The sequence below is a fragment of the Excalfactoria chinensis genome, chromosome Z, assembly GCF_039878825.1.
Source record: "Excalfactoria chinensis isolate bCotChi1 chromosome Z, bCotChi1.hap2, whole genome shotgun sequence".
In the NCBI taxonomy this organism is placed as follows: domain Eukaryota; kingdom Metazoa; phylum Chordata; class Aves; order Galliformes; family Phasianidae; genus Excalfactoria; species Excalfactoria chinensis.
The window spans coordinates 22,817,347-22,838,728 of NC_092857.1; the positions used below are offsets into that span (position 1 = coordinate 22,817,347).

Genomic DNA, 21,382 nt, shown 5'->3' on the forward strand with positions numbered 1-21,382 from the left:
AACTAAAAACACAGTAAGTTTTAGTCAAATCTTCTTTGTGTACTCCAAAGAATAGCTTCCTAGGAAGTGAAATGTGGCCTTGAGGTCAGTTCATGCCTAGTTCTAAGCTCAGAGTATAAGCTATAGAATTTCCATAAATAAATACAAAATTAAGTGATTTAGCACTTCTGCAATTTGGCTCGTTTAGAAGAAAAACAATAATCTTATTTCTCAGCAAAAACAATTTTTGATCAATGTAATTATCTTGTTTTTGTTTCTCAGTCTGTACCAGTGCAATAGTTTCTAGCCAAATAAGGGACATTTTATGGAATGCAGTTTAACAGGACAGAGTATTCTGTTGTAATTAAGCTCTCTGAGCATAGATTCTTTATTCCTAAGTCTACATTTTGCAAGCAAATATGAAAAGAACCCATAGTCTTAACCAGAACTTATTCTTGATGAGTAGAAGTGCTCACAGGAGAGGGACACCAAATTCCATAATTTACTAACTTAGATTTAAACACAGTCTTTATGCCAATAACCCTTCATAACACTAAAATCACAGTGTAAGGAAGGTATGAAGGGACTTAATGACTCAAAAATACTGCTGAAAGCCAGGTTAACTTCAAAATTCTATCAGGTTTTCTAGTGTGATGCCCTGGCATCTATATAAACCTGCTCTGGTGCATCACCATCCCCACAGTGAACAATTTGTTCCTTCTATCTCAGTGGAATTGCCATTCCTTTTCCTGAGTTCATCTTCTTTATAATCACTCGTTAGATAATGGCAGACAGCACTTAGGCCCCTCTCTCTGCTGGGCCCTTCCTTCCCAGCTGTGCAAAGCCACAGCCCTTCCTTGAGCACTACATGTCCCAGCCCCCTGCTGTACTGTTAAGCCTGTCAGTGTATTTTTTCTCTGTGTGGAACCTTCAATTCTGTTCTAAAGATAGTATGCAAACCAAGATCTAGAAGAAACTAGAACAGCTGACAAACATTTTCTTTCAGTCACAATCAAAATAATACAAACACCTTAAATCACGAAGTGGAATGTTAAAGTACATTTCAGGTTGTACCTTGAGCTACTCGTATGTCAGCAAATATAAAGCATTAAATTATTAAGTTGATTTTTCTGAGCAACATTTACTGTAGAGAAAAGACACATCATGGACAGATTGAAAGACGCTGAACAACAGTTTCTCAAATACTGGAAATAGTTTTGCCTACTCTGGATTGCAGAGCAGGGATTCACCAAACTTATTTGTTACTACTATAAATAGAAAAATCAGCAAACATTTGTTCTTCCTAGAGACGCCTGATTTCCCAGGAAAATACATTTTCTCTATTCAGAGACCCATTATCCTTAATTACCATACCAAGGAATCTTCAATGTTGTGCTCCAAGAACACATGAAGGGTAAATGTTTACTAAATATAGAAGGGGGAAAAAAAAAGGAATTCAAAGTAATTTTCTGGCTTTTGGTAGTGCTCTGCCATGAAGCTGCAGATGGAATAAATCTAAAACTTTGAAGCTGGCAGAGAAGGAGTCGAAGCTGAACAAAAACACCGAGTGCAAAACTTGTCATTAGTAGTACTAAGATGTAATGTATGATTTCTATAAAAATCCTCACTGTATCTCAGATGGTAAGATCATTACAGTTTCAGCCGGATTACATATATCATTTATAAGTTGTTATTAAGTTACAGAAGGGTTGACATACTGTGTTGGAGAAGGTGCATCACACAAGTGGCAATGTGGCAAGAGAGAGAAATACAAGAAATAGCCATTACTCAAAGTTTTTTATAAATATCAATCCCTGACAGTGATTTGAGCAAGATTTCCTGAAATTTCAGATTCTGAGAAGTCAAAGGTACCAGTTCCCTAATATTTTCTAGCTTGATTCATGAGCCAAAGAAAGGCTTTGATACAGTGGAAGGAAGGAGTCTGACATGCGTTACTCTTGATGTGATCCTTAGTCACTTCAGTTAGAAGACATCACAAAGAAATTCTCAGTACTCTACAGCAGCAGCACCACCACCACTGCCACCTCTCCCAGGAGGGATGGAGGAAAAAATTAAGTGCAAGAATGCGTGCATGCAGCTAAGGACAGTTTAGTAGAACACGGAGAAAAGAAAGAGGGGGAAAAAAAATAGTGCCAATGCAGAATAGCACCAGTTTACCAGCAGGAAGCCAGTGCCCTGCTAGTCACAAGCCAACACCAGCCTTCTCAGCCAGTTCCCCCCAGTAGTATGCTTGAGTGATGTCATGTGGTAGGGGACATCCCTTTAGGTCAGGTGCACCCAGAGGGACCATACCCTCAATGTGCAAATATGGAGACGTCAGCTTCTTTAGAAATTGCAAAGTTGTTCACTTACATGAGATGCACATGCTTTACATCACAGAGTGATCTGTCTTGATATTTTTCCTTTTTTTTTTTACAGTTAAGTGTACACACACATGTACAGACGTAAATGATGTTCCTCTGCTACATCATGTTTTATTTTCCTAATCCATATCATAGACATTTATGTGGACAAAAGGGCTGCCAACAGCTGGAGCAATATTCTGTTTTTAAATCTGTTTAAAAATTAATGCATACATACCACCTTTTATTTTTTTTTCCCAGCTCAGCATATCTGTGAAATCTGTCAAAACAGATATTTATTAACAATGTGTACAGTGCTAAATACATAGGAAAAGGCTTTTAATTACTCTGGCAGTTGTTTTTTTCTGGTAATATTCAACTATAAAAGGATAAAAAAGCACGCTCAGAAAGCATACTGTTTTGTCTTTAAAGCTGAATGCTTTTACAGTCTTCATGAGGTTTTCTCAGGTAAGTAAGAGACAACAAAAAGGAAAAAATACTGTCATATTTTTTATTTATGGTGCTGAGAAACACATCCATCTGAGTTTTTCCATGTTAATTAACATGACTAAATCTTCCATGGCTAATTATGTATGAATGTATGAGGCCTTCTCCAAAAGTGCAGCCTCCAAAGTTATGATGTTGGTCACTGACATCAGAGGCAGATGCTAGTGGTACGGCAGTAGACGCTGAACCTCCCCACCAGTATCCCATTATATGTGGCTGCCATGTGACAGATGGCAGCAGGGGGATACTCTAACAAAATGGCATCTCACGTGGAAGTGTGAATGAAGCAAAGGTGTATCATTCATTGAATTCCTCCATGCACAAAAAAAAAAAGAAAAAAAAAAAAAAGAAAGAGGCACCCATTGATATTCAGTGCTTGCTGAATGTTTATGGAGACCAAAAGCTGGATATGATCACAGTGAGGCAGAGGCTGGTGTGTTTCAGCAGTGGTGACAATGTTGGGTCACCTCTGCTGGTGCACAGAAATTGATGGTGAAAATGGTTGTGGCTAAGTTGAAAATCAATGCGCTGCAGCTGAGTATTTGCTCTGTCCGTGTTATTGTGCTCTCTGTGTCTGTTGTAGTTTCCATAGATATAAACAGGAGCATTACTTTCAGAGTAACCTAAGTGGATTCTGTTCAAATGCAGTAATCCAAATACAGAAAGGAGTATGAAGACACATACTTTCTGGTCATATGCTTCCTTCTTTTCCAAGTAGTTACAACACTATGTAAACTCAAAGAGAAAATAGTTATAAAAAAAATATCATTTTCTTATGCTTTTTAAAAATAAAAAATAAAAATATCTCTGCTGACTGATTCTGAGCCAGACTCACAAGGAACATGATTCCATTCTCATCATTCAAATTACAGGGTTGTACTGTGGCCTAAGTTAGTGATACATGTGTACAGAAGTGTAATAATTTCAGATGGTTTCCCTCCTCTCATAACTGAGACGCTGCCACCTGCAGAGCACAGCTTTGTTTGCAGATATTCCATCCCCTACGCATACTCAGTAGTTCAGTTACATGCTTAACTTCAAGCTGCTTACAGACATTCAGCATTACATGGCTCAAAATATTTTCCATGAAATAACGCATTTCAAAAATCATGCACAATAACATCGTTGTAAGAGAAGAAATACCATCTTCATGTAAAAACAGGGCCTCTCATAATGCCTGTGTTATGACAAAATGGATGCCATTTTAACTCGTGCTTCTACCAAGTTCTCTGTAGTGATGAAAGATAAACACACCCCATGATGTATGAGCAAGAGTTTTGCCTGCAGTGACTATTCCCTTCTGATGTGAAAGCACATTAAGATCAGTATGACTGACTTTGCCACCTAGCTGTATTGATGCAAGTCATAATAAGGGTGCTGAAGCACTGGAATGGCCGCACACAGCTCTGAAATCCTCATCTCTGGATTCTCAAACCTCAACTGGACATAGCAGTGAGAAACCTGATCTAACTATAAAAGTCAGCCCTGCTTTTGGAAGTCGTCTGGGTGAAATAGCCTCACCACGGAGTCCCTTCAAATAGGAATTACTCCACTATTCATCTGCATTGTGCAGAAACCGTCTTGCAGAGATCTGCATAGCAGAGACTCCTGCAAGCCTTAATAGATCTTTTTCTTGTCTTTTTCCCCCCCCTTTTTTTTTCTTTTTTTTTCCTAAACAGATCATTCGTACACAATTACTTAACACAGTAACGAGTTTATTGGTCACCTGTCCAAAATCATTATGCACATTTTTCTTTGACACTCTCCCTGTTGTCAGAACTTGATTTGTTTAATAAAACTGCAAGGAAATAACTTATTTGAAAACAAGGTGCTGCTCACACACTGAGAAAAAATGTTATAAAGGTAAGTGAATCTGGTGAGGGCAGCAGCCCGTGTGCCAGCTACACATAAAGAGACAGCAAGCCCTGCCCATGAGAGGTGACGTCTAGGCACCCAGAGGAATAAGACCCAAAAGCCAAAATGTCATCAACTGCACAGCTATATGCTGGTACGATGAGTTGGTGGCCCATGAAATGTTAATGTTTGGTGTATTCAACTACCGTGTTGTTGGTGGTGCTATTGTTTATTATTATTATTATTATTATTATTATGTTGATTAAAAACAGGTCAAATACAGTTCAGTAAAGAAAAGGAAAAAAAAAAAAAAAAGATGAGAATGTTGCTCTGTAAACAATTTGTCTCTTCTAGAGTTGTAGGAAACCACAGTAATACTTAGTCTCCCCTTTCCTTTACAAGCACCCACTATATCATCCACAGATTCACACATCCTGTCAAAAAGATCTAACAGACCTTTGCTATGGAGTCTTCCATAATCCAAACTATTTACTTCATTGAATGAGAATTAAAAGGCAAGAAGCCAGTAGTCTCTGGCACTTTCATACCTACGCAAGAAAGAGATTATATATACCCTGCAGAGAGCTTTCAAGATGATTAGGAAATGGAAGAATTTACTGTTGATCTTATCGGTATTGTTGGTGGTAGTGGATGTCTGTTGCAATCCAATTTTCAAGTATAGGACTTTTTAATGAAAATAAATAGAACTTTTGTCCCATTTTCATAGATCACAAGGATGTAAGACCCTCAGATGACAAAGAGGCAGGATTTCAAGACCCCATCTAGGTAAAAAAAAAAAAGGAAACAACCAAAATGTACACGTCAGAGAGCAGTGGCTTCCAGCTGGAAGCGCAGCTCGGAGAAACCACTCATTTCTGCCACAGGAGCAGCTGGGAGGACCACTTCATTTGTATGGCTGCAGCAGTGTCTGCCTCGGTTAGAGGAGCAGAAGGGGGAAGGGTGGAATGCAGCCTGCAAAAACTGCTCCTTGGGATTAGCACTGTTACTCCTACAGAAAGGGAAGTTTAGCCTCCAGCTTAATATGGAATGAAAATGATGGCACTTAAGAGATCCAGCAGCACTGTAAGATGCTGAGAGCAAAGTCGCCTCTCAGACCCATGGTTACCTGGACTTCTAAACCATCAATTTCCATGATGTGTTTCCCAGTGCGCTGCCCTACACGCAACTTGTATTACCGTTAATGGGAAAAAAGCCTACAGGATGCTTTAGTGCAGCTAGCAACTGCACTATCTGTGGCTGGGATTTTTAGTTGACAACCTATATGTACTTGCGAGACACAGACTACTGCCCTAGAACAAAGCACGTAACTAGACCCATAGGGCCATGACTGCAGAAACAGTTTGCTGAGAAGGAGAGAGATACTGCTTTATCTTAAATATATCTTGCTTCTGGCAAGCTAACATGAAGCCGCAGCAATACTATATTTTTTATTAGTCTCGGATCAATACAAAGCTTTATGTGCTGTGTGCTGGAACAGCTACATTACACATGAGGTGTTTTTCATGCTTTTGTTACAGTGCATTTTTAGTTCAGTTAGAAATACTTGGAAGGAATGCCCATCTCATCACAAAAGTCTGATGTTTTGTTGATGCGTGTCAAGTCTTTACAGTCAGCAAGTGCTCAGAGGAAATGCAGATAGAGGTAAGACTCCGGACTTAGAAATGAAATTTGTATGTCTTAATCAATAAAACGTATTGCACCTGAAGCAATTTGATTGTTACGCCTGCAGCATTTAAACATTTATTAGCCTCTCTGGGTGGGGAAGCTGACCGAGAGTTTGAGCCATAGAGAAGAAACGGACAGGCTTTGTTTTGCTTTACCTTATCTGATTTTTTTATTTTTATTTTTTGGTAATGGCACAGCAGTTTCAATAATAATCATGCTGAAGAAATCTGCTTTTAATTGTATTGAATGCACATGTATTTACCTCTCAGTGACATAAAAAAGGGAGAGACCAAGCCTGACTAGAGCATCACAGACTGGAAACATGTGTATGTACAGGAGAACATACTCTGCATGTTTAGAATTTCTCTGAAAGAACTGCATGGTGATACACAAAATAAACACACAAAACCACACAGTGATAGACAAATACAAATCAAAAGCCTGTCAGACGCATCTTGGCAGCCAGTGCTCTATGGAAAAAAAGGGCCACCGCATTTTGCAACATAGGTACCAGAGAATATAGCACATTTAACTCAAGACTGAAACAGTTTGCTCATTTAAAATAAGAACTGTAATATCTATTTTCTTACTGATACACACTTTCAGTTAACTTCTCCATTTAGCCTCTTAAAAAAACACTTATAAGAAAACAAGCTCTAAATTCAGTCCACTGTAGGATGCTGATCTGCTCTGAGATGAAGATATGCACTACATAATAAAAGGGCAGTGGCAGCAGCTGTGGGTTCCCTATCATAAGTTTGCAAACACATTTAATCTAATTGATGAGCTTTTGTTTAAACAAGCATTGATATGCATCCTGTGACGCATAGGTGGTTGCAAGGATTCACAGCAACACACAGTCCAGGTGATCTGCCTGTAATTCTAAACCACCTCTTATACAACTGATTGTCAAATATCTTCATTAATGCTATTTTTGTACTACAAATACCATGTAACGACACCGTGGGATTCATTTGAGTTCCCAATGAAATCTACAGCGTGACTCACGCAGATTTTAATGGCAGGATGAGGACACGACGAGGACCGCTGTGGATAAACATTTGTCCTCTGTGCTTTGAAACACATCATTAAAAAATTCATTTGACACCAGCCATTACTGCGAGCAACTTATGTAAGCTTACATAATGAGGAACGCACAATCATGATTATAGTTTTCGTGTTGTCACCTGCAGTAACACTGTGTTTTGCACGTATAACTGAACACTCCACATGATCTTCCTTTGTTGCAAACATCTTTCTTGCAACGCCGCTAACAAGCAAGAAAAGAAAAACTCCCAACTCTTGTTTTACTGTTACTTAAAAAAATAAGTACATTTCTGAAATACCTAATCAGAACACACTTGCCTTGATCTCATTTGGCCAAACACAAATCTGCTCCTCTAGAATGCAATGACATGATTTTACATGAAGTTGCCATCAGAGAAAGCCTATGTCTGGTCTGTGTCACTGATACCCAGGGTCATCTATGTAGAGTTAGCAACAGGAATACAGCTAGAGAAATACAGGCACAGGGCTACTGCTTGTTCCTTTTTTCCTGCTTAAGGTATCATTTAAGGATGTTTGGAGACACCATGTGTGTCAATAATGTTAATTGATACACTTCTTTTTCCTTTTTTTTCTTTTTTTTTTTTTTTAAATCAATACTCAGCCGATGGGAAGCCTTCCTCCCCATGTACGTATGTAAGCCCATTTGGAATGTATTGAGACTATATTTTAGAAAACTCTATGTTTCTGTGGAATACAGAAAAGAAATTGTTACTCTTCTTGCATTACAGATAAAGGTATTTAAGAAAGAAAGAGAGAGAGAGAGAGAGAAATCAAGATGCAAAATAATCTCTGAAATGATAAGATTTAATGCGAGGTATCATTCAATAAAATTGCAGAAAATGGCTAGCAGAGGGGGGAGGACCAGTATCTCCAATTTACCATGGTGCTTCCTTCTCTATAAAAATGCTGAATACTTCCTTTATGACAAGAGTATGGATGTTACACAAAATAGCAAAATAATAATTTGCATTCCTGCAAGGACATCCATCCATGAAAATAAAATCCATTCTAAAACTTCAATAATACAGGAGGACATATGGCGTAGTAGAGCAGGAGGCTCTTTCAGGAACTCAGGAAAAACGCTTCCTATAGAAGTATACAATTCCCAAAGATTCTAGCTGGAGAACTTTATTTGGTGGTTTATTTGTTTGTATTTGTTTTTCTTCTTAAAATCTTTCATAGTAGGTTAATTGTAAATTCATCAAGAAGTTCCTTCCAAAATCTCCTTACAGTTCAACTCACAATGCAATCATCTTTGACATAGCTTGCGCCACCTCCACCAATCAGCTCAGCATCTCCCCTCTCCTAAGGCAGAAGTTGCTGTGAGCTCCCTGCACTGCAGTGCAATGCAGACCAAGTACCAGCAGTACTGATTGTTTGTCTGGGTAGGTTTCCCTTGTGTTGTACTAACCTCTGCAATCCCTGCCAGCCCCACCAAAGGTACACTCATCAGCCTCCTAGCTATTTCCGGGAAGGAGAGCAGGATACCATGAATCACTGAGGAGCCTCTGGATGATCTCAGCATCTTTTGATGAGACAATCTTCTCATCTCTTCCTTCTCTTCTCACCCTCCCATTCTGCACAGATGTGCAGTGACCATCCCAGCTCGCATGACTCAGCTCCCACCTTCACCCCCACTTCAATGCACCCATGGTCCTTCCATGTTTAGGTAGCCAGGTAGTCATCAGTGACCTCCATGCCCTGTCACCCAGTCCTGAGATCCCTGGAGTCCTATGACTGCTTAGGACGTTCATACCAGCTATTCTGTCTGCTGGAATCCTTCTGGCTCTTCTGCCCTGCAGTCCCTGAAGAACTCAACATCCCATGGGTCTTCCTACCACCCGCACCTGGATTTCAGTAAGGATTTTCCCCAGGAAACTAACTCCATGCTTCCCTTTGTAAGTACTGCCCAGACACCTCTCGCAGTCTGAATTCCCAAAGTGGTAGGAAAGCAGTAACTGTGTGTTTTGGAAAACTCCAGCAGCTGTAAGGAAGGGAGTTCCCCCCTCCCCCTTACGAGCAGTGAACGCTAAACTGCTCTCCCAGCGTAGTCGGTGCGAATCACAATCCTTGCAGGCAGTCCATAGTGAGAAAAGGGATATAGTTTTCCAAAGCTCTTACACTGTTTCTTTTCTTTTCTTTCTTTCTTTCGTCTTTTCTGTTGCATAGCCTAAAACCCTGCCGGCTTGTTTTCAAACACATTTTAGAAAGTGTCAGTCCCATAAGGAGCTGAAATCCCTACGTCTCTCCTGCCTGCCTGATTTTCTTCTCCATCCTTACCTCTAGGACACTGGCAAGCTTGTTTTCCTCTGAAGTCTTTGCGAACCTGTTCCCCCCGGGTTTCTGCTTCTCTAGCGAGCAAAAGTTGTGCCAGCCTTAGTATGCCAGTCAGCTTTCTAGCCGAGATGAGATACTCACACCGCCCGGCATCTGTGCCACCAGGTCTGAGTGCGAACAGCCGAGCGGGCGCCGGATGCAACTGAAGTGAGCAGCAGTGGAGACTCGGAAATCCCTGCACTCCCTTTAAGGCTCGACTTGCCCGAAGCTGAGCTCCCTCCTCCCCACCAAGCAAACCCCCTCCCAAGTCCTGTGCAAAAGTTGAGGTCCACCCCTGCTGCAAGCATGCGAATGGAGGGGGGCGAAAGGGAGGAAAGGGTGGGAGGCAAGGAAGGGAAAAAGAAAAAAGAAAAAAAAAAAGGAAAAAAGAGGAAAAGTTGCCCGGCAGCAATAGCGGCAGCATCACTTACCGGAGGGCCCGGGCAGGCTGCGAGCCGCTGCCGCTCCCTCCTTCCCCGCCGCCTCCTCCAGAAGCCGGCTGCGGGAGGGAGCGAGCGCAGAGCCTCCCGCTGGAGCCGCCAGGCGTGACGGGCCGGGAGGGGCGGGCCGGAGCCGCGGCGTGGGCTTCGCCTTGCGGTGCAGCCGCTGCGGCAGTGCCGGGGAGAGGGGGAGCGGCGCGGGGGCGGCCGCCGCCACCCGGGATGGAGGACGTGGGAGAGCGGGAAGGGCGATCCCCGCCTCAGGGCCGGGTGCGAAGGGAGGCACGGAACCCCCCCCCCGCCCCAACCCCCTGGTGAGGGCGGCGGGAACGAGCCCCCTTTTGATGTAAAAGGGGAAAATATAGGTAGTACGCCCACGCACGTACTTGGTTTCAAAGGCAGGGTTTCACCACAGGCTGCAGCGGGGTGAATGTGTGGAACGGGTAGTTTCCTGAGGGTTGCAACAGGCCGTATGGCTGCCTGAAGACCACCGGATCCCCGCTATCCTACTGAAGAGTGCCATGAGCACCTCTCAGCAACAGCGTGAAGCTGTGTGCGCTCCACAGGCAAAGGCTGCCATTTGAATCATGGTGACCAGAAGTAGAGCTGGTGTTGGAGGTCTCCTGGGCGAGACTCGCCTTGATGAGTGGGAAGAGTCTTGGTGCTGGCCGAATCCCGATCGTTGGCGTCTTTTGACAAAAAAGGCCAAAACAAACAAAGAAACAAACCAAAACAACAACAATTAATATATATATATATATATGTTTGAAGATGATTGCTTTGTCTGGGGAGAAATGAATAAGTAAGCCTGTGATGTCTTTTTTTTCTTCTAGTCAGTGAGCAGCAGGAGGTTGCTGTGCTTCTTTATTATTATCACCATTTTTTTAATGCTATGGCATCACGGACTATGAATTATACCATTACTTTGTTGTAGTGGATGCTAATAGCTGCTGTTGAACAAAGAATATGAAGAGTTCCTCCTGTGTAGATTTGTACAGTTACAGACAGTTCTTCCAGCAGCTCACATGTGGAAACCAATGCAGTGATATTACCAAAGCAAAGAAAGGAGAGAAGGTGAAGAGATCCGGTCAGGCTCCATATTAAAAATGCCTTTCAAAATGAGCAGTTATTCTACCACTTCTGTTAACAGACCTGGAACTTAGGTTTACCTCTCCAGAATGCATTAAGCTACAAGTGTTCCCTGCAGCAGGAAGGTGGGGTAATGGGCAGATGCTACCAGCCCCCATCCCCTGCCCTGTGTTCCATACATGCCTGGTGCATGGCTTCTGCAGAACTTGAAGTGATTTCTGACAGCTCCCTGCCCGTATCTGTGAGTTTTGCATACATGTTTTCCTACACTTTAAGATGTTCTTATTTTCCTCTGTTGTTGTGTGAAAGACTCAAACAGCAAAGGAAAAGGACTTATTGATTAGCTACCCAGGGGAAAACCAGGATGAACTACGCACAGAGCTCTGTCAAGTGTGGAACGCCAACAGAAGAATAGAAAAGAAATACTTATTACTTTTCTGTCCCTTTCAGTAATCCTAATATTAGAAAATTGCATTGTGTTGGGGAAGAGCACCTCCTTGTTAGTAAACCAAACCGGCTGCAAACAACAGGCACGGAAAACAAAGATTACAACATTTTCCGGTGACAACAAAATAAAAGGCTATGGGTGCTGTCCAAACAAAAGCAGTGGTAAAATGTTGTTACCATCCATTTAATGTTGACTATCCAATTAAAATAACAGCATTTTTCTACACAAAATGTACTTGAAAGGATCCCAGCTGTATTTTACTGAAATGAATTGATTAGGACAGATGACATGCTCCTAGTGATTTCTTGATGGAAAAATAGCAAATTATTCTGAAAAAGAAAAACAAAAACAAACCAAAACAGCAAAAGAACAAAACCTCATCCATATTTAGTATTCAAATAGATAGGACTAAAATTCTAAGGAAGAGAAATCATTGTAATAAGATTACAAGGGGCAGACTGAGAGACTCAAGGCTGTTTTTAGGCTTGTCTTAAGGTTCCACCCAGAGGGGGCTACAGTGGCAGCCACCTTCTTCCTCACCCACTGCATTATTGAGTGGGGAGTTTGCAGCAGATATTTGCATGCCTCTTGTAGCAGATAGGCAGGCAGGCAGAATTTAAAGAATCAGCACAAGGTTTCTGCCTACAGAAGTAAAATCTCATGCCCAGCAGAAGAATAACACAGAGCAGTGGGAGCATGGGATGACTTGGAATATGGAGCATACAGTGTCATGACCAGGTTAAACTGAGATAATGCTATGCTGAAGAGAATGGTTCTTCCACTTGTCTGCCTGCCTGGCTACTTTTCAGTATCAGCACTATTGTCTGTGTGGCCTCGGGGTGGGACGGTGTGATGAATGGCTCTGACTGAAAGATCAGCCCTGACACACAAACAATGCATGCCAGAACCCAGTGGGTTTCATTCGGACCTGTGACCAACTCACTTGTCTCTTAAGCCCCTCCTGAAGCACAAGAATAAGAATGACCATGTCATCTCTGGAAGGTTTCACTGGGAATATGAGGTGTCATTTAAACAAAGCTGTGCAGTGTTTCTTTATTCTGTTTTCTATGCATTAAGTGTAATTTTTTTTGTATGATAGGAGAAAGTCCCTTCCACCACCACAAACCCACTGCAGGCTGGCAGGAACCAGCTCTTATCCCCACCACCATGAAGGATATCCCAAGGTAGGAGGCCTGCGTACATGCATCTCTATGGAAGTAATACCTTACAGATGTTAGAATTTCACACAGCTTCTGTCTTCCTTGCCCCTGGATCACAGGCTTTCTTGAAATTTGCCTCAAGAGTACTCCTTAGTTCGATGCATAAAACATATTCTGTATACAAATTCAGTTAAGCTCATGACATATGTGGTTATGCCAGCTTTCTGCAGTGAGCACATGGCACATCTGGACAGATTCTCTTGCAGTTGTCACAGACCCAGTAACACAAGGCGTTCTGATAGTGAATGATCCTGGATTGTGACCATGTGTGTGCATTGTGTTCCTCTGCCAACAGAACAAAAACAAGGACGTTATTCCTATTCATTTTTCCTTTGTAAAAGAGTTGGAAAATGCAGACCTTGCAACACTTCCAGTTATTCGTTCCTTTTTAGTTCTAAAATACAGGACAAATATATGCCTGTGCTAAACATAATTGTGTCTGCTTTTCTTCCTTTCTTTCTTTGTTTCATTGTTTTGGTTTTGGGTGTTTTTTTTTGGGGGGGTAGGGGAGGAGAAGTGGGGTTTTTGTTTACTTAATCATTGTTTTATTTCAACTTTCACTAGACGATATTTGTCTATGAAACATTAATTTACTTCTTTCACTATTTCCTTTCTGGGGTATAAATACGGCTTTATCTCTCCACTGAACTGTGATGAATATAGAAACTGGCAAAGATTTCTAGCACTTCCCCTGAAATAAAAGTTGGATTTCCATAGAATCAGGGTCTTACATGATGCTCCCCCGGACTTACATTATGCTACTTAATGAGATAGGCTATGAGAAATGAACAGCATATATATGGAAAATGAATAGAAATGTTGCAGATAAGCCTCAGCAAGGGGTCGGGGACTGCTGTGGCAATCAGCCTACCTCAGCCTCTGAAGTTCTTTGGTATTCTGCTGTATGCAGAGCACTGACAGTTGAGACTGCATTTGTGCACAGTGACCTACACAGCGGGACCCAGTCCTGAGTGAGACATTTGGGCACAGTTTCATTTCAAATAAATAACAGCTGGAAAATGCTGCTTAAATATACAAAAAGGAAGTCACTGTAGTTTTAGGTGACAAAGACAGGAGAAAAATCTCTGGTTCTATTAAGAGAAGAGGAATAGTTTCTTCATTTTAATTGGCAGTATCAGACAAGTTAAACAAATACTGCATCAAAAGAGAAGAATCTGATACTTCTTTGCTGAGAGATGAAAGATGACTTTTGAGATCACCATATATAGTACTGACTTACACACATGCAAAATGTGTTTTCTTTTGGCTTCATAAAAACAAAAACCTCTGACAGATAAAGGCAGCCACTGATCTAAAGATCCTTTACCTCTCCTAGAATTAAAGGTGAACAGTCACTAAATAAGCTTGCTCATAATGTGAGCAACATTATGAACTGAGTAGTCTACCAACAGGAGGTCTATTAATACCTGAATCCTTGTGGTCATGACACAGATCTGAAATAAACAATCTCTCTTCTTGACAGAGAATTGTCTTCTTTTGTCTCACAGCTGTCTAAATTGCATACACTAACTGACAGAAATGAATGGACTCTTAGAGTATCAGGAGCCCTTTACCTCCTAAATGCTAGTTTAGGGTCTTCTGCTGAGCTGATGCTGTGTCTTGAAGACAACATTTCTCAAGCCACTGCTTTCCTTTTTTTTGCTGGTCTTGTTTACTTGGATGTTATAGCTTTAGACATGAAGAATAATACTGTTGCACTGCTTGTAGAACAGATCTTATAATTAGAATTGCATCTGTCTCTAGGTCTAATAAGAACATTTCTATTGCACTACTGCATCATCCTAACTAAGTACTGTATCCAATTGAAGACCTGGGGAATAGTTCTTACATAAAACAGTCCCAGTCAGTGCCATAAATCTCTGCTGAATTAAGGCCTAAATTTACAGCAAGAGAAACAGAATTCTTCTTTTCAGCAATGAAGAAACAAAACTTTTTTTTTTTTTTAACCAACAGATTAGATGCATATATATATGTGCTATTTTTTATGTATGCGTACCAGTTCATTGAAATTGAGATGACTTCTGAATCATATTAATTATTTAATTTGAAATTTGCTTCTCTTTCAAACTTCATACTGCATGTGTGTTTTGGCTGCTTTTTTAAAAGCGAATATTCATGCTGTTATGTTGTCATTTCAAGAAGCTGATTTTTTTAGGTTCTCACAGTGCTGGAGCACAGATCACACTGGAACACAGGCCATTCTGCTATGTACTATCTCCAGTATAGGAAGCAGCTTGCAAATATTAGGAAGAAAAGTTACTGACCAGAGAGCTCAAACGTGAACTTAACATAGACCAGGCTGAGTTATCTGAAATCATGAAGGCAAAAGATGGCTGTTGAAGAATAGAGTGTATCTCACATTCAGTTATTTGTTGATAATAAGACAGATAAATATAAAAGTAGATAGATATATTTACAGGTCTATGAGGCCAGGTGACATGCATCCCAGGGTCCTGAAGGAGCTGGCTGATGTGGCTGCTGAGCCACTCTGTACCTGAGAAGTTTATGGAACAGATTCTCCTGGAAGATTTGTTAAGATACATGTGAAATGGGGAGGTGATCTGAGAAAGTCAGCATAGCTTCCCCAAGGACAACTCATACCTGACCTATCCGGCAGCATTTTATCTTGTGATGGAGTGGCAGAATCTGTGGATGAAGGGAGATCAACTGATAACTGTCTAGCTAGACAAAATGGACACAAGGCCATTTTGACATGGTCCGGCACCACATCCTTATCTCTAAACTGGAGAACTGTGGGTTTCAAGAGTGGATTGTTTGGTAGATAAGGAGTTGGTTGATTGTGGTCAATGGCTCTTTGCCTAAATGGAGACCAGTCAATAGTTCTGTCCCCCAGGGTTCTGGTTCTGGTGAAAGAAAAGTTGGACATGAGCCAGCAGTGTGTGCTTGCAGCCTGGAAGGCAAACTATATTGTGGGCTGCATCAAAAGAAGAGTGGCCAGCAGGGAGAGAGAGGTTATTGTCCTCCTGTACTTTGCCCTCGTTAGGCCCTTTCTGGAGTACTACATCCATGTCTAGGGCTCCCAGCTCAAGAAAGACAGGGAGCTGTAGGAGAAGGTCCAGAGGAAGGCTGCAGTGATCAGAAGGGTGGAGCACCTTGCCTATGAAGAAAGGTTGAGAGATTTTGGCTTGTTTAGCCTGGAGAAAAGAAGGCTCCAGGGAGACCTCAGTACAGCCTTCCAGTTCTTGAAGGGAACTTATGAACAGGAAGTTGATCAACTTTTTAAATGTTATGGTAGTGATAGGAAAAGGGAGAACTGTTTAAACTAAAAGAAGGGAGATTTAAGTTGGATGTTAGGAAGAATTTTTTTATTCAGTGAGTGGTAAGGCACTAGCACAGGCTGCCCAAAGGAACTATGGATGCTTCATCCTGCGAGAAGTTCAAAGTCTGTTTGGATGGAGCCCTGGGCAGCGATCTGGTGGGTGTCAGTCCTGCCTAGGGCAGGAGAGTTGGAACTGCATGACCTTTAAGGCCCCTTTTAACCTGAGCATTCTGCAATTCTGTGATTCTATGAAATACAAGTTAATGTGACTTGAGAAAACAATTTCTTCTAAGGGTGTAGTGATACAGTCCAGAATATTGAAAACTGCTATAGCTTAACTTGTTAGTGTTTTACATTAAGTAACCCTTAATGCATATCATTAGTTTTGCTTCTTACACATACCTGTTTTAAAACATAGCTAAAGCATAAACAAATAGTAATTTATCTTATACATAATTGACTGGTGCAAATCCCTTTTAAAGCCATTCTTTCAGCTAGGACATGGCACATAAATGATGTTGTATTTCAATGTAAAGAAAAAATGTAAAACATCCATTCATCTTATCTGAGGCCACTACTGAATTATACTAAGTGTTGTGCTAAAAAAAAAAACCCTGTTTTCAAGGACTAGTCATCTGCACTTGCAGTCCCAGGGGTGTGTTGTTTGGGACTAGATAAATTATGTGAAAACAGAAAGATTTTATGCTAGGATCACCTTTTAAACAAAGGTATCCTCAATACCATCACTTATAACTAAAAACCTGTAAATGAATCATTTAAATAATCTGATCATTCACTCATGCGTGAATCCACAGCCCTCCTGGGAGTATCACAATCATACATATAATATCCAAGAGTGTTGAGCCATCAAGAGAAGTGTGACCAGCAGGTCAGGGGAGGTGATTCTGCCCCCCTCCAGTCTGCTCTCCTGAGACCCCACCCTGGAGTACAATGTCCAGTTCTGGAGCCACCAACAGAAGGACATGGAGCTTTTGGAGTGGGTCCAAAGGAGGGCCATAGAGATGATCAGAGGGCTGGAGTGAAGACTGAAGAGAAGGCTCCATTGGGATCATATAGGTCAGGCATGGTCATGCCTTCCAGTACCTGAAGGGGGCCCACATGAAAGCTGTGGAGAGATGTTATAAGGGCTTGTAGTGACAGGATGAGGGGAAATGGTTTTGAGCTGGAAGTGAGTAGATTTAGACTAGATACTAGGAAGAAATTCTTTACTGTGTGGGTGTTGAGACACTGGAACGTGTTGCCCAGTGAGGCTGTGGATGCCCCCTCCCTGGAATCATTTAAGGCCAGGCTGGATGGGGCTTTGAGCACTCTGGTCTAGAGGGAGGTGTTCCTGCCTATAGCACAGAGCTGGAATTAGGTGATCTTGAAATTCCCTTCCAACCCAAACCATTCTGTGATTCTATGATTTATTCATTCTTACCTTTCTGAAAGCTTTCAAAGGGACCATACTTTTCCTACTGAATTTCTGAGACAAAACAAGTAAATTCCGGGCCATTACGAATTCCACAGAAGATTCTGGGATTCTTTCATTTCATGTATTCTTCCATTATTCAAATCCACATATAAATTGATCAGAGATCAGAATCAAGTCATAAGAAACATATTTTGAAAATAGAACGATAACAAGAGTTAACAAGTACATCTGTACAAAGTATGCAATTATGTGAGTGGGTGGCTGACTGTGGTCTACAGTAAAGTCTGTTATGAGAAGTGGAAGGAAATAAGCATCAGTAAACACCTGAAGGGTGCCTTGCATAAGCATTTATTCTTCCAGACCCATCTTGAGAGATTTTGAACTTTTAATAAAACCACATATAAAGGCTCTTTTCAGACCCCATTTTTGGAAGCCTTTTCATTTGACACCTAACCTGTATTAAAATACAGCTTATTTCATGACTATCTGGTTCTTTATTTATAATAAACTCATAATTTCTCCTTCACCCCCCACCTCACCCCTCCAATTCCCTTCCCTAGCTTCTTTCCTCATCTCTCCTCTGTTCTTACCAAAGGCTGACACTAGTACTACATCACTAAGAAAGAATATATTGGATTGCAGTGTTTTTTAACATCAAAAACTTTATTTACAAAGGGAACACATTTCTACTTGTTTATAAGCCTAAAACATTACTTCTCAAAATAATAATGTGAAAAAGTTCTATAAAACAATGACCCAAAAAGGGTTCATGAGGTTAGAAAGTTCCCCAAGCATGTTGTAATTGGTCCATCTGGTCACCTCAAGATCTACAGAAAATCTTTTTCATCTAAAAGTGAAGCTGAAATTTCCTCTTGATGTCACTTTCCTCTGGAGTATCTCCACAGTTCCCAAGGGGAGAACTAGGATCAACATATCTGCAATGGAGCATGCCTTTGTTGAATGCTACTTTTGTATAAGGCCATCCAGCTCAAAGGAATAAAAATTACAGACCAAATCTTGCTCTCATTAGACTCACCTATCATCTTGAACCAGAGGCAGTTTCATAAAGTCTAGGACCTTATGGCTTTTCACTCTGAAATTAATGTCAGTACTCCAGCAAACCTTAGTAAACAAAAGCAACAGAGAAGAATCTAGGATCTGGTCTAGGATTTCCAGGTGTAAGAGTAGGTGATTTCTTAAACAGACATTTAGCCCTGTCTTGTAACTGATAGTATTTATAGAATTTAATCGTTCTTCTTTTCTTGGTACAAAAGGATATAAAAGTAATGCAAACCTGAGGCAAAAGGGTGAAAATCAGTACTAAATTCTGTAGCAAGATAGAAAATCTCAGTGTTACAGTTTCTGTATGTATTTATATACTTGTACAATATCTGGTACCGCTGAGCCCTAATGAGACTGTCTTCCATGTGCTGCTGGGCAAATGTTGTACATAGTGGTACAATCTGTACATCAAATGTAGCAGCCAAATTGGCATTGAATATCCATGTATATAAGCAAAAACTGAAATCACAATAAAGCTGAAAGTAGTGCTCACTGCATCCACTTTTCATCATTCCCAGTAGGAGATTTCAAACTATCCTTGCTTTGTGAGTTACATCTAATTTGTGAACATCCTAAGTGTACAGTCATGAACTCCAGCTCCGACTTCTATGACTACAGCATGCTAGAAAAAAGGGCACATCAGTTTGCAATTAAATTATGGGTAAGGTTTGAGTGCTGTGATGGTGAGCAACCCTTGAGCTGCTTCATACTTAAGGGTATGGAGCCAAGCCTTCATTGCATTGAAACGAGCAGAGATTTTTGCTTTCTGGCAGGTATAGATTTGTGCTGTAGTTCTGCTGAAGTGTATGGGTGTCAGTGCGTACAAATAACGTGTTCCAAAGGACTGTCTAATTTAAAATGTAATCTGATTAAGGATTTCAAATTTAGGGAAAGGTTCCTAGTGCCTATACAGTCCTTCCATTAAACAGTTTCTAATTTAAAGAAAAAAGGGATTTCTTATGGCTTGTTTAAAACTCAGGGTGACTCACCAACATAAGTCCAAAATGTACAGCTAATCTGCTGTGAGGCAAATGTGGCCACAGCTGGAGAAGGTGTAAATTAAACTCTGGCTTTCTTTTCACCCATCCCAGAATTATCTGAATCAGCTATATACAACACGTATGCACAAAGAGATATCATTCTGCTGATTTATTAACATTCACAAGTACAGAATTACCATGGAATCTTTGAAGGCCGAACTTGAAACACCATTGAAGAGTTACTCATGTAAGGAGCTGTAATTAAATATTTATGTGACTGACTGCTCACTGACATGACTAGATACTTCATACTCTGGCTTTCTGATGTTTGTTTTGCACTCCTGCTGGTGTGTTGTTGTCCGCACACTATAAAACTATTCACAATCAAATAAGTTGCTAAACAAATCTAGTAATACTTAGTGCACGTTTTTTATGCAATAAGATAATTCTTTCTATTTATTTATTTATTTTCTGGCAGTATCATTTGCTTGGTGTTTGTTTTGAGCGCCTTTTCCATTTGTCCTTTGCAGATCTTCAATTTGCAGTTTTCTTTCTGCATTATTTTAGTTAAGAATACTTTGTTTCCAGAATGAGTAAACATGCATAAAAAGCCCAGATGAAGCCAAATTTATTTTACCATTAGGGTGACATATCTTTAAGAACCAAACCTAATCAGCTTGTAACAGGACAGTAGAATTTTACAGAGGTCTCTATTTTATAAATCAAAGTAGTGGTGCAAAAGTATAAGAGTCCTCTTCTCCAGGCTGGGCAACCCAAGTGTCCTCAGCCTCTCCTCACAGGACACACCTGCTACAGCTCTGTTCAGTCTTCTGCATGCTTTCAAGGGCTTTAAAACCTCCTATATATGGTGGAACCCAGAACTGCACCCATCATTATTGGTGGTGAGGCTGCACTAAAACTAAATACAGTGGGATACTTCAAAAAGTTAGAAAGATTCCTTCATCTACTGACATTTTACTAAATACACACAATGATCATAGCCTCAAAATAGAGTATTTTGTTGCCAGGAGCAACACCACACAAACTATTCTCCCAGCTGCCTCTTTTACTAATGCTCCATCTACTTACCGCCACATGTGTTCCCTGTGTGTGGTGTACTTACTGCTAACTTTATCTGCATAGCCTTCTACATCAGCAGTTTCTTCTAGAAGGCTCACAGAAATGTTTTTTTGTTGTTGTTGTTTTTTTTTTTGTTGTTGTTGTTTTTTATTATTTTTATTTATTTATTTTATTTTTCCAGTAACTTACCTGCAAATAGAATAACGTCATAAAATAGGCGAGGTAGAAAATATCAGTGTGTAGTTAACGTCAAATATTTCTTAATGTTCAAAAGATAACAACAGTATGTTTCCATTTGGAATTTTTGCACCGTAAGTTGAAGGAGCTTTTAACTAACAGAGAGTGAGAGAGTGCATTGGCAGCCGGGATGTTGTGCATGAGCAGACATTTGGGACCTTATTGCAATAGAAGAGATGGTCACTGTAAAAAAAAAATAAAATAAAAATGGGGATCACTGAAATTTCTGGAATTAAATCACTAGCAGATAGAATGATGCTTCTGGCTACGTCCTTTGAATCCTGCTTAGGTGCATAAGGTTTCGGATGTATTAAAGA

General features: G+C 40.7%; 1 protein-coding gene across 2 annotated transcripts in view; it reads right to left on the bottom strand.

Moving 5' to 3' along the window:
- SV2C (synaptic vesicle glycoprotein 2C) overlaps nucleotides 1-10,331 on the bottom strand; it is a 92,478-nt gene extending 82,147 nt beyond the window's left edge. Inside the window, exon 1 of one of the 2 annotated variants that reach the window (XM_072358913.1) lies at nucleotides 10,205-10,331. The gene's annotated coding sequence lies outside the window, so the exon portion shown is untranslated. Of the gene's footprint in view, nucleotides 1-9,737; nucleotides 10,036-10,204 lie in introns of those variants that run through there. The other variant, XM_072358914.1, reaches the window with a different exon arrangement.
- Nucleotides 10,332-21,382: the final 11,051 nt, after the last annotated feature.